We start from the raw sequence: 11,968 nt of genomic DNA on the forward strand, positions 1-11,968 counted from the left end.
CTTTAGGTCATTTTGAGGTCATTTCAAGGTCATTTGAGGTCATTTTGGGGTTACTCCAGGTCATTGGGGCCAACTCAAGGTCATTCAAGGTCGTTTTGGGGTTACTTTAGGTCACAGGGGTTACTTGAGGTCATTTTTGGATTTTGAGATTTTTGACTTCCTGACTGGGGTTACTTTAGGTCATTTTGAGGTCATTTCAAGGTCATTTGAGGTCATTTTGGGGTTACTCCAGGTCATTGGGGCCAACTCAAGGTCATTCAAGGTCGTTTTGGGGTTACTTTAGGTCACAGGGGTTACTTGAGGTCATTTTTGGATTTTGAGATTTTTGACTTCCTGACTGGGGTTACTTTAGGTCATTTTGAGGTCATTTCAAGGTCATTTGAGGTCATTTTGGGGTTACTCCAGGTCATTGGGGCCAACTCAAGGTCATTCAAGGTCGTTTTGGGGTTACTTTAGGTCACAGGGGTTACTTGAGGTCATTTTTGGATTTTGAGATTTTTGACTTCCTGACTGGGGTTACTTTAGGTCATTTTGAGGTCATTTCAAGGTCATTTGAGGTCATTTTGGGGTTACTCCAGGTCATTGGGGCCAACTCAAGGTCATTCAAGGTCGTTTTGGGGTTACTTTAGGTCACAGGGGTTACTTGAGGTCATTTTTGGATTTTGAGATTTTTGACTTCCTGACTGGGGTTACTTTAGGTCATTTTGAGGTCATTTCAAGGTCATTTGAGGTCATTTTGGGGTTACTCCAGGTCATTGGGGCCAACTCAAGGTCATTCAAGGTCGTTTTGGGGTTACTTTAGGTCACAGGGGTTACTTGAGGTCATTTTTGGATTTTGAGATTTTTGACTTCCTGACTGGGGTTACTTTAGGTCATTTTGAGGTCATTTCAAGGTCATTTGAGGTCATTTTGGGGTTACTCCAGGTCATTGGGGCCAACTCAAGGTCATTCAAGGTCGTTTTGGGGTTACTTTAGGTCACAGGGGTTACTTGAGGTCATTTTTGGATTTTGAGATTTTTGACTTCCTGACTGGGGTTACTTTAGGTCATTTTGAGGTCATTTCAAGGTCATTTGAGGTCATTTTGGGGTTACTCCAGGTCATTGGGGCCAACTCAAGGTCATTCAAGGTCGTTTTGGGGTTACTTTAGGTCATTGGGGTTACTTGAGGTCCTTTGAGTCCCTAAGAATTGACCAGGGGCTCAGAGCTTGACTTTGGTGTTGATTTTGGTGGTTTTGTTCTGTCAGAAGTGCAGGTGCAGGGGCTGGGGTGGGGTCTACATCCGGGGGATGCACAGGGATCCCTCCGTGCCAGGACTGAGCTCCTTTTGGGGTGCAAATGTTCCTGCCCGGCCCCCAGGGGCTGCAGCCCCCCGGGCTTGGGGAGCCAGCCTGGGCTGGAGCAGGAGAACAGCCGGGCTCCCTCCGTGCAGCTCCGAAAGGGGGAAAATGGGGGAAAATAATGGGGGGGAAACAATCCCATTAACAATCCCAAAAGCCTTTCCCCCACTTTGGGCCATTCCCCCTTGGGTGTAGCTGTGGGAACAGTGGGATGTCGGGGTGGGTGTGGGGTCTGGATTAAAGTGGAACAAAAACCCCAAAGCAGCAGCAGGAAACAGCTGGAGGAGGGAGAAGAGGGAGGAGAGATTTTTTGGGTTTTCCTGAGCTCTCACCTGTCCTGTGCGATGTTCTGGGGGTGCCAGGAGGAGATGGGAGAGGGATCAGGGATTGGGGTCCTGGATTTGCCCTAAAGCACTGAGCACAGGGATTGGGGTCAGGGTTTGGGGTCCTGGATTTCTCCTGGGCACAGGGATTAAGGTCCCAGTTTTCCCCCAGGCAGAGGGTGAGGGGCCAGGGATTGGGGTTCTGGATTTCCCCTGAGCACAGGGATTGGGGTACTGGATTTCTCCTGGGCACAGGGATTGGGGTCCCAGTTTTCCCCCAGGCAGAGGGTGAGGGGCCAGGGATTGGGGTTCTGGATTTCCCCTGAGCACAGGGATTGGGGTACTGGATTAAAGCACAGACCAGAGGATCAGGGTCCCTCTGGAGAGAGGGATCAGGCATTGGGGTCCCAGGATTCCTCTAAAGGACCAAGCACAGGGATTGGGGCCAGGGATTGGGGTCCTGGATTTCCCCTGAGCACAGGGATTGGGGTCCTGGGATTCCCCTGAGCACAGGGATTGGGGTCCTGGATTTCCCCTGAGCACAGGGATTGGGGTCCTGGATTTCCCCTAAAGGTCAGGGTCCCTCTGCAGGGAGGGATCAGGGATTGGGGTCCCAGGATTCCCCTAAAGCACCGAGCAGAGGGTGAGGGATCAGGGATTGGGGTCAGGGATTGGGCTCCGGGATTTTGGGAAGACCCCAGACTCCCCCGGCAGGAGGAGCAGGGAGGGACAGAGCTCTGGTGGCAGAGTTGTCCCCGCAGCAGCAGCAGCAGGAGCCCGGCCCCAAAGCCACCCCTGTCCCCTCCCTGAGCCCAGGCAAGCCCCAAATCCCTGCAAAAACTTCCCAGGAAAACGCCCAGGCACCGAGCTCAGCCCAAAATCCAGCCCAATAAAAACCCCCCCAAATCCTCGTCCCCACCCCAAGCACGGCGGTGTCCCCTGAGCACCTGCAGTCCCCTCGGAGCAGCAGAAGGGAGCAAAAGTCCCCGGAGAAAGAAAGAAAAAAAAAAAGAAAAAAAAGGGAAAAATGTAACCTTCCACACCTGTGGGGTTTGCACAGGTGGGATCTGGTTCCCCTGGGCAGCACCAAAAATGCAGCACCAAAAAAAGGAGAGCAAGGACTGAAGAAGCCATCCAAATGTCCTTGAATACGGGAATTAATTTGTTATTTAACAGTGATTTTGTACCAAAAATGCAGCACCAAAAGGAGAGAAGCACCTCATTTACATTAAGATTTAAAAATATTGGAGAAGCCACCCAAATGTGTTTGATACAGGAATTATTTGTTATTTAACAGTGCTTTTGAGCCATCCCTGGTGGTGTCTGCCCAGCACCAGCCCCCTTTTAACTCAGCCCCACCCCCAAACTCTCTCTAAGCAGAATAAAATGTTTATTTTGAAATAAACCTTCCATTTAAATCCTGGCAATCTTTGTTACAACCACAGCTTACCTCTGGTTTGGTGTCTGTGAATTTCAAAAGCTGTTCATTCCTGCCCTGTGCCACGGGGGTTTGTCCTCTGCTTTGGGGGTTTGGTGTCCTCGTGGCTTTTGTCAAACCCCACAAGTGCTGATTCCATCTCTGATTTGGCCTCCATAATCCAGGCTTGGCAGGCCAGGCTGCTGGGGAAAGGAGAGTGCAGCTCTCAGGATGGGAATAACACCAAATAATCACCAAATAACACCAAATAATCACCAAATAACACCAAATAATCGCCAAATAATCACCAAATAATCACCAAATAATCACCAAAACCCAGGCAGGACTCCATCAGGGAGCAGTGCTTGCACTGGGGAAGGGCAGATCCCTCACTGGGAATAGTGGGGCCAGTAGAAAATCAGGAATTCCCTGCCTGATGTGCCAATCGTTCATTTTAGGCCGGGTTTAACTGCCTGATGTGCCAAAGGTTCATTTTAGGCTGGGTTTAGCTGCCTGATGTGCCAGAGGTTCATTTTAGGCTGGGTTTAGCTGCCTGATGTGCCAAAGGTTCATTTAGGCCGGGTTTAACTGCCTGATGTGCCAAAGGTTCATTTTAGGCTGGGTTTAGCTGCCTGATGTGCCAATGGTTCATTTTAAGCCGGGTTTAGCTGCCTGATGTGCCAAAGGTTCATTTTAAGCCGGGTTTAGCTGCCTGATGTGCCAGAGGTTCATTTTAGGCTGGGTTTAACTGCCTGATGTGCCAAAGTTCATTTTAGGCTGGGTTTAGCTGCCGGGCGCTCTGGGCTGGGTTGGGATGTGGATTTGGAGGAGCAGAGCTGGGAGCAGCTCCAGAGCCAAACTGGGGGCTCCTGTCTGCCCAGAACTTCATTTTCTGGAGACTGGGAAGGCAAAAATCAGCATTTCAGAGTAATTGTGGGCTGGGCTTTAATGGGCTTCGGGGTCAGGATCTGCTGAGTGTCCCAGAGTGGTGGAGCACCCTGGGCTGGGAGGGATCCACAAGGATCCAGTGCAGGATCTGCCACGGGAAGTGCCCCAGGAATGCAGGAAAATCCCCGCTGCTTCTTATTTTTGGGGATTTCCGTCCCTGAATCCTGTCCTGAATTTCTGGAGGAATTCCCCCAGTTCCCACCCAGGCTCATCCATCAGTGATAATTCCCAATTTTCCTTTGTTAAGACTGATGGGATCTCTGGAATGTTATAAATCAGGAGAGACCGTTTATCTGATTCCCCAGGCACCACTCGTGACTAATTAAATCCCATAATTAACTGGAGCAAGCCCATGAGGAACAGCAGGAACACCATTCCCAGAAAATGGAAGAGCATTTCCCACTGGATTAACATCCTGAGGGCTGAGCAGGAGTTAAAAAAACAACTCTGTTCTTTTACTATTTGCTCTCCACCATAAAGATTTCATATTTAAACATGATGTTGAATTTTCCTAGATGAATTCTGGTTGGTTTTCCTAAAGCACCGGAGCCAATGGATGCACTCAATTTTTCCAGGGATTTTTCTCTCAACAGCACCAAATCCCTCAAATATTTTATGGGTGAACCATGAACGTTCCCCTCCAGATAATCCCTCACATTGCCTCGCAAATCTTTGGAGTTCCAGCTCCTGTAATCCCTCTGCTCCTGGAGGAAAAGGCTGGAAAGGGCATTTGAAACAACTCAAGCCGTGTCCATAGGAAGCAGGATGGGATTTGGGAGTTTTCCCATTCTTTCCTCCTTCAGGCTGAGGGATGCAAAGCCTGGATTTGATTTAAGCTCTGTGGCAGTCAGGATTGGGTTTTAAGGGAGCAAGGGCAGCTCGCCCTGGAAAGAAAAACGGATTTTCCAAGGGTTGCACACATCTTGCACAGCACAAGGACACTCAAAATAAACATCTGGGAGAGATCCGAGGACTAAAATCCGTAATTCACTGCAAGAGCTCTTGGTTCTTGCTCTGGGAAGCCTCTGGAACGGAAAAAAAGCACTGGGAAGCTTTAAATGGAGCAAAATCCACAATAAAACTGTTCAGAGAGTGAACAGACACAAGAGGTGTTGGGCAGGGTAATTAATTAGGGCTAATTAAGGCGGGGGGGATGACAGCATCCAATTTAAGGAGGAATTAATGGGAATCTGCATCATTCCTGCTGCTTTTCCTAGGAAAGATGTGCTTTGCATCCCACAGCTCTGCTCGGGATTGGGAGGGGGGGTTTGTGCCTTAAATGTTTGGGGTTTAGCACAGAGGCATTGAAAATCCTGAATTATTTCAAAAAAATGTGGAATTTATGGTTGGACCAATAAATATTTCACAGCCTGAACCAGGAACAGTGTCCAGGGAAATAAATTAGCCATGGAGTTAGAAGAATAATTAAGAAATATTTACTTACAATTATATCCAATCCCTTTTTTTTTTTTATGCTGTGATTAATTATATTCCCAGATTTCCTCGTAGTCTCTGAGTATATCACACATGGAAATTAATTTTCTCCCACAGCTCATTAAGGGCCCCAAAGGCTGCAGATATCACTCGGATCAGTTATTCCTTATTTTGCATTGGAAATCTTTCCCTGCACATCCCTCAGGCCCAGCTCCCACATGGAGCAAACCAAAGGCATTTCCTGTGGATTCCAGGGAATTTACAGCAGAGGAAGTTCTTTTGGGGACATTGGGTTTTATTCACTAACCAGGTAGGACTGAAGGGGGAATTTCCCAGCACCAAAATGAAGTTCCCAGGATGCATCCAAAGCCATCTCCAGGTGATAAATCCATGATTCCAGGGGTAAATCCACTGTTTTCCAAGTGTTTCCACGTGGTTTTGTTTTAAAACAATTTAATCATTTAGAATTCTCGAAATGGTATGATTTGAAAATAATTTGGTGATTTTAAATTATTAAAATAATAATTACTAAGAATTTTATTCCAATGCACAAGTGCTTTTGTCTGGTGCAGGAAATGGGGGATTCTCCATTTTCATCCAGACCAGGAATGCAAGGCCTGGGAGTGGCGAGTGCTGGGGAAGTTGGGATGGGGTCTCTGCTGCCCGGGCCCATCGTGTCCTCTCGGGAAAGGTGGGCTTTGTATGGATCCCCCAGCCTCTCAATCCCATGTTAAAATTGGAGATGGGGTCCCCATTTTATCCCAGAGCCATGGAATGGTTTGGGTTGGAAGGAACCTTAAATCCCATCCCATTCCAGCCCTGCCATTGGGAACTTCACTGCCCCAGGTGCTCCCAGCCCCAGTGTCCAGCCTGGCCTTGGGCACTGCCAGGGATCCAGGGGAGCCACAGCTGTTCTGGGCACCTGTGCCAGGGCCTGTCCACCCTGCCAGCCAGGAATTCCTCCCAATATCCCACATAAATCCCACCTCCACATGCAGGTGAGGCTCCCTGGTCTGCAGTTCCCAGGATTTTCCTTTCTTCCCCTTCTGAAAGCAGGAATGATGTTTTCCATCTTCATGGCTACTGGAAAACTGCTTTTTACATTTCATTTTTCAAGGAACTTGAGGTTCCTACAGACACCGCTCAAGGAGCCACATCCAGGATTTCATTTTCTCTTGGATAAATCCATCTGGAAGCGGCCGAGCGTGGGCGGGATGAGACAATTCCAGCTTAGTCCAACATTTGACCAAGGCAGTTCAATAATTTCATTCTTAAAAATCTGGGAATCTGTTCCTTGAGATTTGGGGGTGGCTGTGGGAGTCACCCAGGAGCTTCTGTTCAGCTGGAGCACCCAGGAGTGGGAATCCCAAGCAGAGATTCCAGCGCTGAGAGACTGATGGAAATCTCCAGCAAGTGTTTCCACACTAACGAGCTCCCTGGGGAGGGCAGGCTGAGCAGAGGGAGCCAGCTCGGCTCTTCCTTTCCATTGGCATTCCAGGAGTGCAGAGCTGCAAATCCTGGGGCTGATCTCCATAAATGATTCATCTGCTGTTGATAGCGGCCAGTCCTTCCGTGGGTTTAGTCAGAAAATCTGGTTTTAGTGCCAGACCCAGTGTTAGGCCCAGTTTTAGTCAAAAGCCTTGAACAACTGAAGGCTTGGGCTTGGTTTGGTGAGGGTGTCGTGGCACAACACCCCCAGCGCGTCCTGCTGATGGAGCGTGAGGAGCTTAGGCCTGGCCTGGGGACACACAAGGACTGGCTTAAACCCTCTTTGCTTTGATAGGGGACAGATGTGGCCTGGGTGTGGCTCAGGAGGAGCTGCAGGTGTGCCCTGGAGAACGGGGCTGGGATGTGACCGGGAGCTGGGAATGTTGAGGAGCATCGTGGGTGGGCTGGAGCACCCCGTTCCAGATGGAGCACCTTGTTCCAGAGGGACCATCCTGCTCCAAATGGACCATCCTGCTCCAGAGGGATTCCAGATGGAGCACTTTGTTCCATAGGGCCAATCCTGCTCCAGAGGGACTATCTTGCTCTGGAGGGATCATCTTGCTCCAGATGGGTCATCCTTCTCCATAGGGACCATCCTTCTCCAGAGGGACCATCCTGCTCCAGATGGATCATTCTGCTCCAGAGGAACCATCCTTCTCCATAGGGACCATGCTGCTCCAGAAGGACCATCCTGCTCCAGAGGGACCATCCTGCTCCAAAGGGACCATTCTGCTCCAGATGAACCATCCTGCTCCAAAGGGACCATCCTAATGGACCATCCTGCTCCAGAGGGACCATCCTGCTCCATAGGGCCAATCCTGCTCCAGAGGGACTATCTTGCTCTGGAGGGATCATCTTGCTCCAGACGGACCATCCTGCTCCAGAAGGGCCGTCCTGTTCCAGAGAGAACATCCTGCTCCAGAGGGACCATCCTGCTCCAAATGGATCATCCTGCTCCAGAGGGACCATCCTGCTCCAGAGGGGCCAATCCTGCTCCAGAGGGACCATCCTGCTCCAGAGGGACCATCCTGCTCCAGAGGGGCCATCCTGCTCCAAATGGATCATCCTGCTCCAAATGGATCATCCTGCTCCAAAGGGACCATTCTGCTCCAGATGAACCATCCTGCTCCAAAGGGACCATCCTGCTCCAAAGGGACCATCCTGCTCCAGATGAACCATCCTACTCCATAGGGACCATCCTGCTCCAGATGGATCATTCTGCTCCAGAGGGACCATCCTGCTCTGTCTGGATCACCCACCCTACCCCTGACCAAACCCCCGCAGCTCCTGGACCACAGCAAACCCATGGTTAAGTCCAGCAGGTGGGAATGGCTCCTCTGGAGAGCTCTGGCTCGGCCATCCCGGCCGGCTGCAGTCCCACGGTGGGTTTGGCTGGCTGGGCCTTACTGCAGCTCCGAGGCCACGGGGCACTCCCCACCCCATTCCAGATGGAGCACTTTGTTCCAGAGGGACAATCCTGCTCCAGAGGGACTATCCTGCTCTGGAGGGATCATCTTGCTCCAGATGGGTCATCCTTCTCCATAGGGACCATCCTTCTCCAGAGGGACCATCCTGCTCCAGATGGATCATTCTGCTCCAGAGGAACCATCCTTCTCCATAGGGACCATGCTGCTCCAGAAGGACCATCCTGCTACAGAGGGACCATCCTGCTCCAAAGGGACCATTCTGCTCCAGATGAACCATCCTGCTCCAAAGGGACCATCCTGCTCCAGAAGGGCCATCCTGCTCCAGATGGATCATTCTGCTCCAGAGGGGCCATCCTGCTCCAGATGAACCATCCTACTCCATAGGGACCATCCTGCTCCAGATGGATCATTCTGCTCCAGAGGGACCATCCTGCTCTGTCTGGATCACCCACCCTACCCCTGACCAGACCCCGAGGGCCAAACCCCCGCAGCTCCTGGACCACAGCAAACCCATGGTTAAGTCCAGCAGGTGGGAATGGCTCCTCTGGAGAGCTCTGGCTCGGCCATCCCGGCCGGCTGCAGTCCCACGGTGGGTTTGGCTGGCTGGGCCTTACTGCAGCTCCGAGGCCACGGGGCACTCCCAGATCCCACGGATTGGTAGGGTGAGGAAATTTCCCCTTTGGCTTTGTGGGTTTAATTCCCGATTCAGTTCCTGGGTTTAAGGCTGTTTCCAAGGATTCCCAAGCAGTTCTGGGAATGCGGGAGCTCCTGGATTTTGGCTGCTTTAAAATCTGTTCATTGGGCAGGGAGTGCTCATCATTCCAGAGTCCAGTGGGAACGGAGCAGCCTGGATGCAAGGAACCTGTGTGGATCCTGCTTTCCCAGCCAGGGCTCTCTGTGTCCTTCCTGCTCTCCTGAGGAGCAGGAGCAGCTCCTCTCCTTTCCATCTGCTGGCCCAAGGCCACCCATCAGATCCTGGCCACGGGATCAGCTCCTGGGAGCAGCGGGAAGGACAAGCCTGGCTCCTGGGAAGGGCAGGGAGGGTTTTCCTGCATGGAGAGTGAGGGAGAGGGGCTGGAGCTCAGGAGACCAAATAATTCCATGGACAGCTGGAGTTTGGAGGCGTGAGGAGCACCAGGGGTTCTCTGTCTGAGCCTTACAGAGTCTTCTTGCCTAAGAAAAATCAGCGGTTGTTACTATTTTGGATTATTATTTCTCTTCCTTTTATTGGAAGGACAATGCCAAAGCAGAAATCTTTGCACAAGTTTAGGCTCAGAGCACTGACAGTGTACCATGAAATGCTTGAAATCCTTGGAATTACCTCTGGAAAATGGATCTTTGGCAATGTTAGGGAAAAACCCCTTAAGGAATTTGTGCCTGAAGAGCATCATAAACCCCAGTGAAGCCACCTGGATGCAGATTTGGGATTGGAATTGTGCATAATAAAATTCCCATCGACGAGCTGACGGAACGAGCTGTTTGGAGTTTGTGCTGGCAGCTGGGTTTATTTATATAAAATATAAACCAGAAAATAGAATCTATAAATACATAAAATAGAATCTATGAAATAGAATCTATTTTATATATGTATATATAATAGAATAGAATAGAAATATATAAACATATATTATATAAATATATCTTTATATCTCTATACTTCTATATTTATATGTTTTATATTTAATAAATGAAATTAAATAAAAATCTACTATATTTATATATTAAATGTATATATATATTTATATATTAAATGTATATATATATATACATTCTATATTCCATATATAATATAATATGAAAATAGAATCTATAAATACATAAAATAGAATCTATGAAATAGAATCTATTTTATATATGTATATATAATATAATAGAATAGAATAGAATAGAATAGAATAGAAATATATAAGTATATAAAGTATTAAATATCTATTATATAAATATATCTTTATATATCTATACTTCTATATTTATATATTTTATATTTAATAAATGAAATTAAATAAAAATCTACTATATATATATTAAATGTATATATAATATAATATGGAATATAGAATGTAGAATATAAAATAAGAAACAGAAGTTACAAATTAAAATACATAAAATAACATATAGAAAATAGACTATACAAAGTAGAATACCGGGGAAATTTCCCCTTTGGCTTTGTGGGTTTAATTCCCGATTCAGTTCCTGGGTTTAAGGCTGTTTCTAAGGATTCCCAAGCAGTTCTGGGAATGCGGGAGCTCCTGGATTTTGGCTGCTTTAAAATCTGTTCATTGGGCAGGGAGTGCTCATCATTCCAGAGTCCAGTGGGAACGGAGCAGCCTGGATGCAAGGAACCTGTGTGGATCCTGCTTTCCCAGCCAGGGCTCTCTGTGTCCTTCCTGCTCTCCTGAGGAGCAGGAGCAGCTCCTCTCCTTTCCATCTGCTGGCCCAAGGCCACCCATCAGATCCTGGCCACGGGATCAGCTCCTGGGAGCAGCGGGAAGGACAAGCCTGGCTCCTGGGAAGGGCAGGGAGGGTTTTCCTGCATGGAGAGTGAGGGAGAGGGGCTGGAGCTCAGGAGACCAAATAATTCCATGGACAGCTGGAGTTTGGAGGTGTGAGGAGCACCAGGGGTTCTCTGTCTGAGCCTTACAGAGTCTTCTGGCCTAAGAAAAATCAGCGGTTGTTACTATTTTGGATTATTATTTCTCTTCCTTTTATTGGAAGGACAATGCCAAAGCAGAAATCTTTGCACAAGTTTAGGCTCAGAGCACTGACAGTGTACCATGAAATGCTTGAAATCCTTGGAATTACCTCTGGAAAATGGATCTTTGGCAATGTTAGGGAAAAACCCCTTAAGGAATTTGTGCCTGAAGAGCATCATAAACCCCAGTGAAGCTACCTGGATGCAGTTTGGGATTGGAATTGTGCATAATAAAATTCCCATCGACGAGCTGACGGAACGAGCTGTTTGGAGTTTGTGCTGGCAGCTGGGTTTATTTATATAAAATATAAACCAGAAAATAGAATCTATAAATACATAAAATAGAATCTATGAAATAGAATCTATTTTATATATGTATATATAATATAATAGAATAGAATAGAATAGAATAGAAATATATAAGTATATAAAGTATTAAATATCTATTATATAAATATATCTTTATATATCTATACTTCTATATTTATATATTTTATATTTAATAAATGAAATTAAATAAAAATCTACTATATATATATTAAATGTATATATAATATAATATGGAATATAGAATGTAGAATATAAAATAAGAAACAGAAGTTACAAATTAAAATACATAAAATAACATATAGAAAATAGACTATACAAAGTAGAATACCGGGTTGAAGTGTTTCTGCGTGCGGCACACACCCACCCCGCCATTCCCTTTTGGAGCCAGCCTGGCCGATTCCCTGTCACACGCTCCTTGCAGCGAGCAGAGCGGCTCGGAAGCCGCCCGGAAATCCAAGTTTCCCCATTCCCATGGCTGCGCGGCCGCGGATGCCAGCGGATCCATCCCTGCGCTGGAGCCGCGCCAGGAGTTTCTCCTCTCGCTGCCTGTGCGCTGCTCGCTCCCGCTCTG

The sequence above is a fragment of the Onychostruthus taczanowskii genome, unplaced genomic scaffold (genome assembly GCF_017590055.1).
Source record: "Onychostruthus taczanowskii isolate IOZ18803 unplaced genomic scaffold, ASM1759005v1 scaffold24, whole genome shotgun sequence".
Lineage (NCBI taxonomy): Eukaryota > Metazoa > Chordata > Aves > Passeriformes > Passeridae > Onychostruthus > Onychostruthus taczanowskii.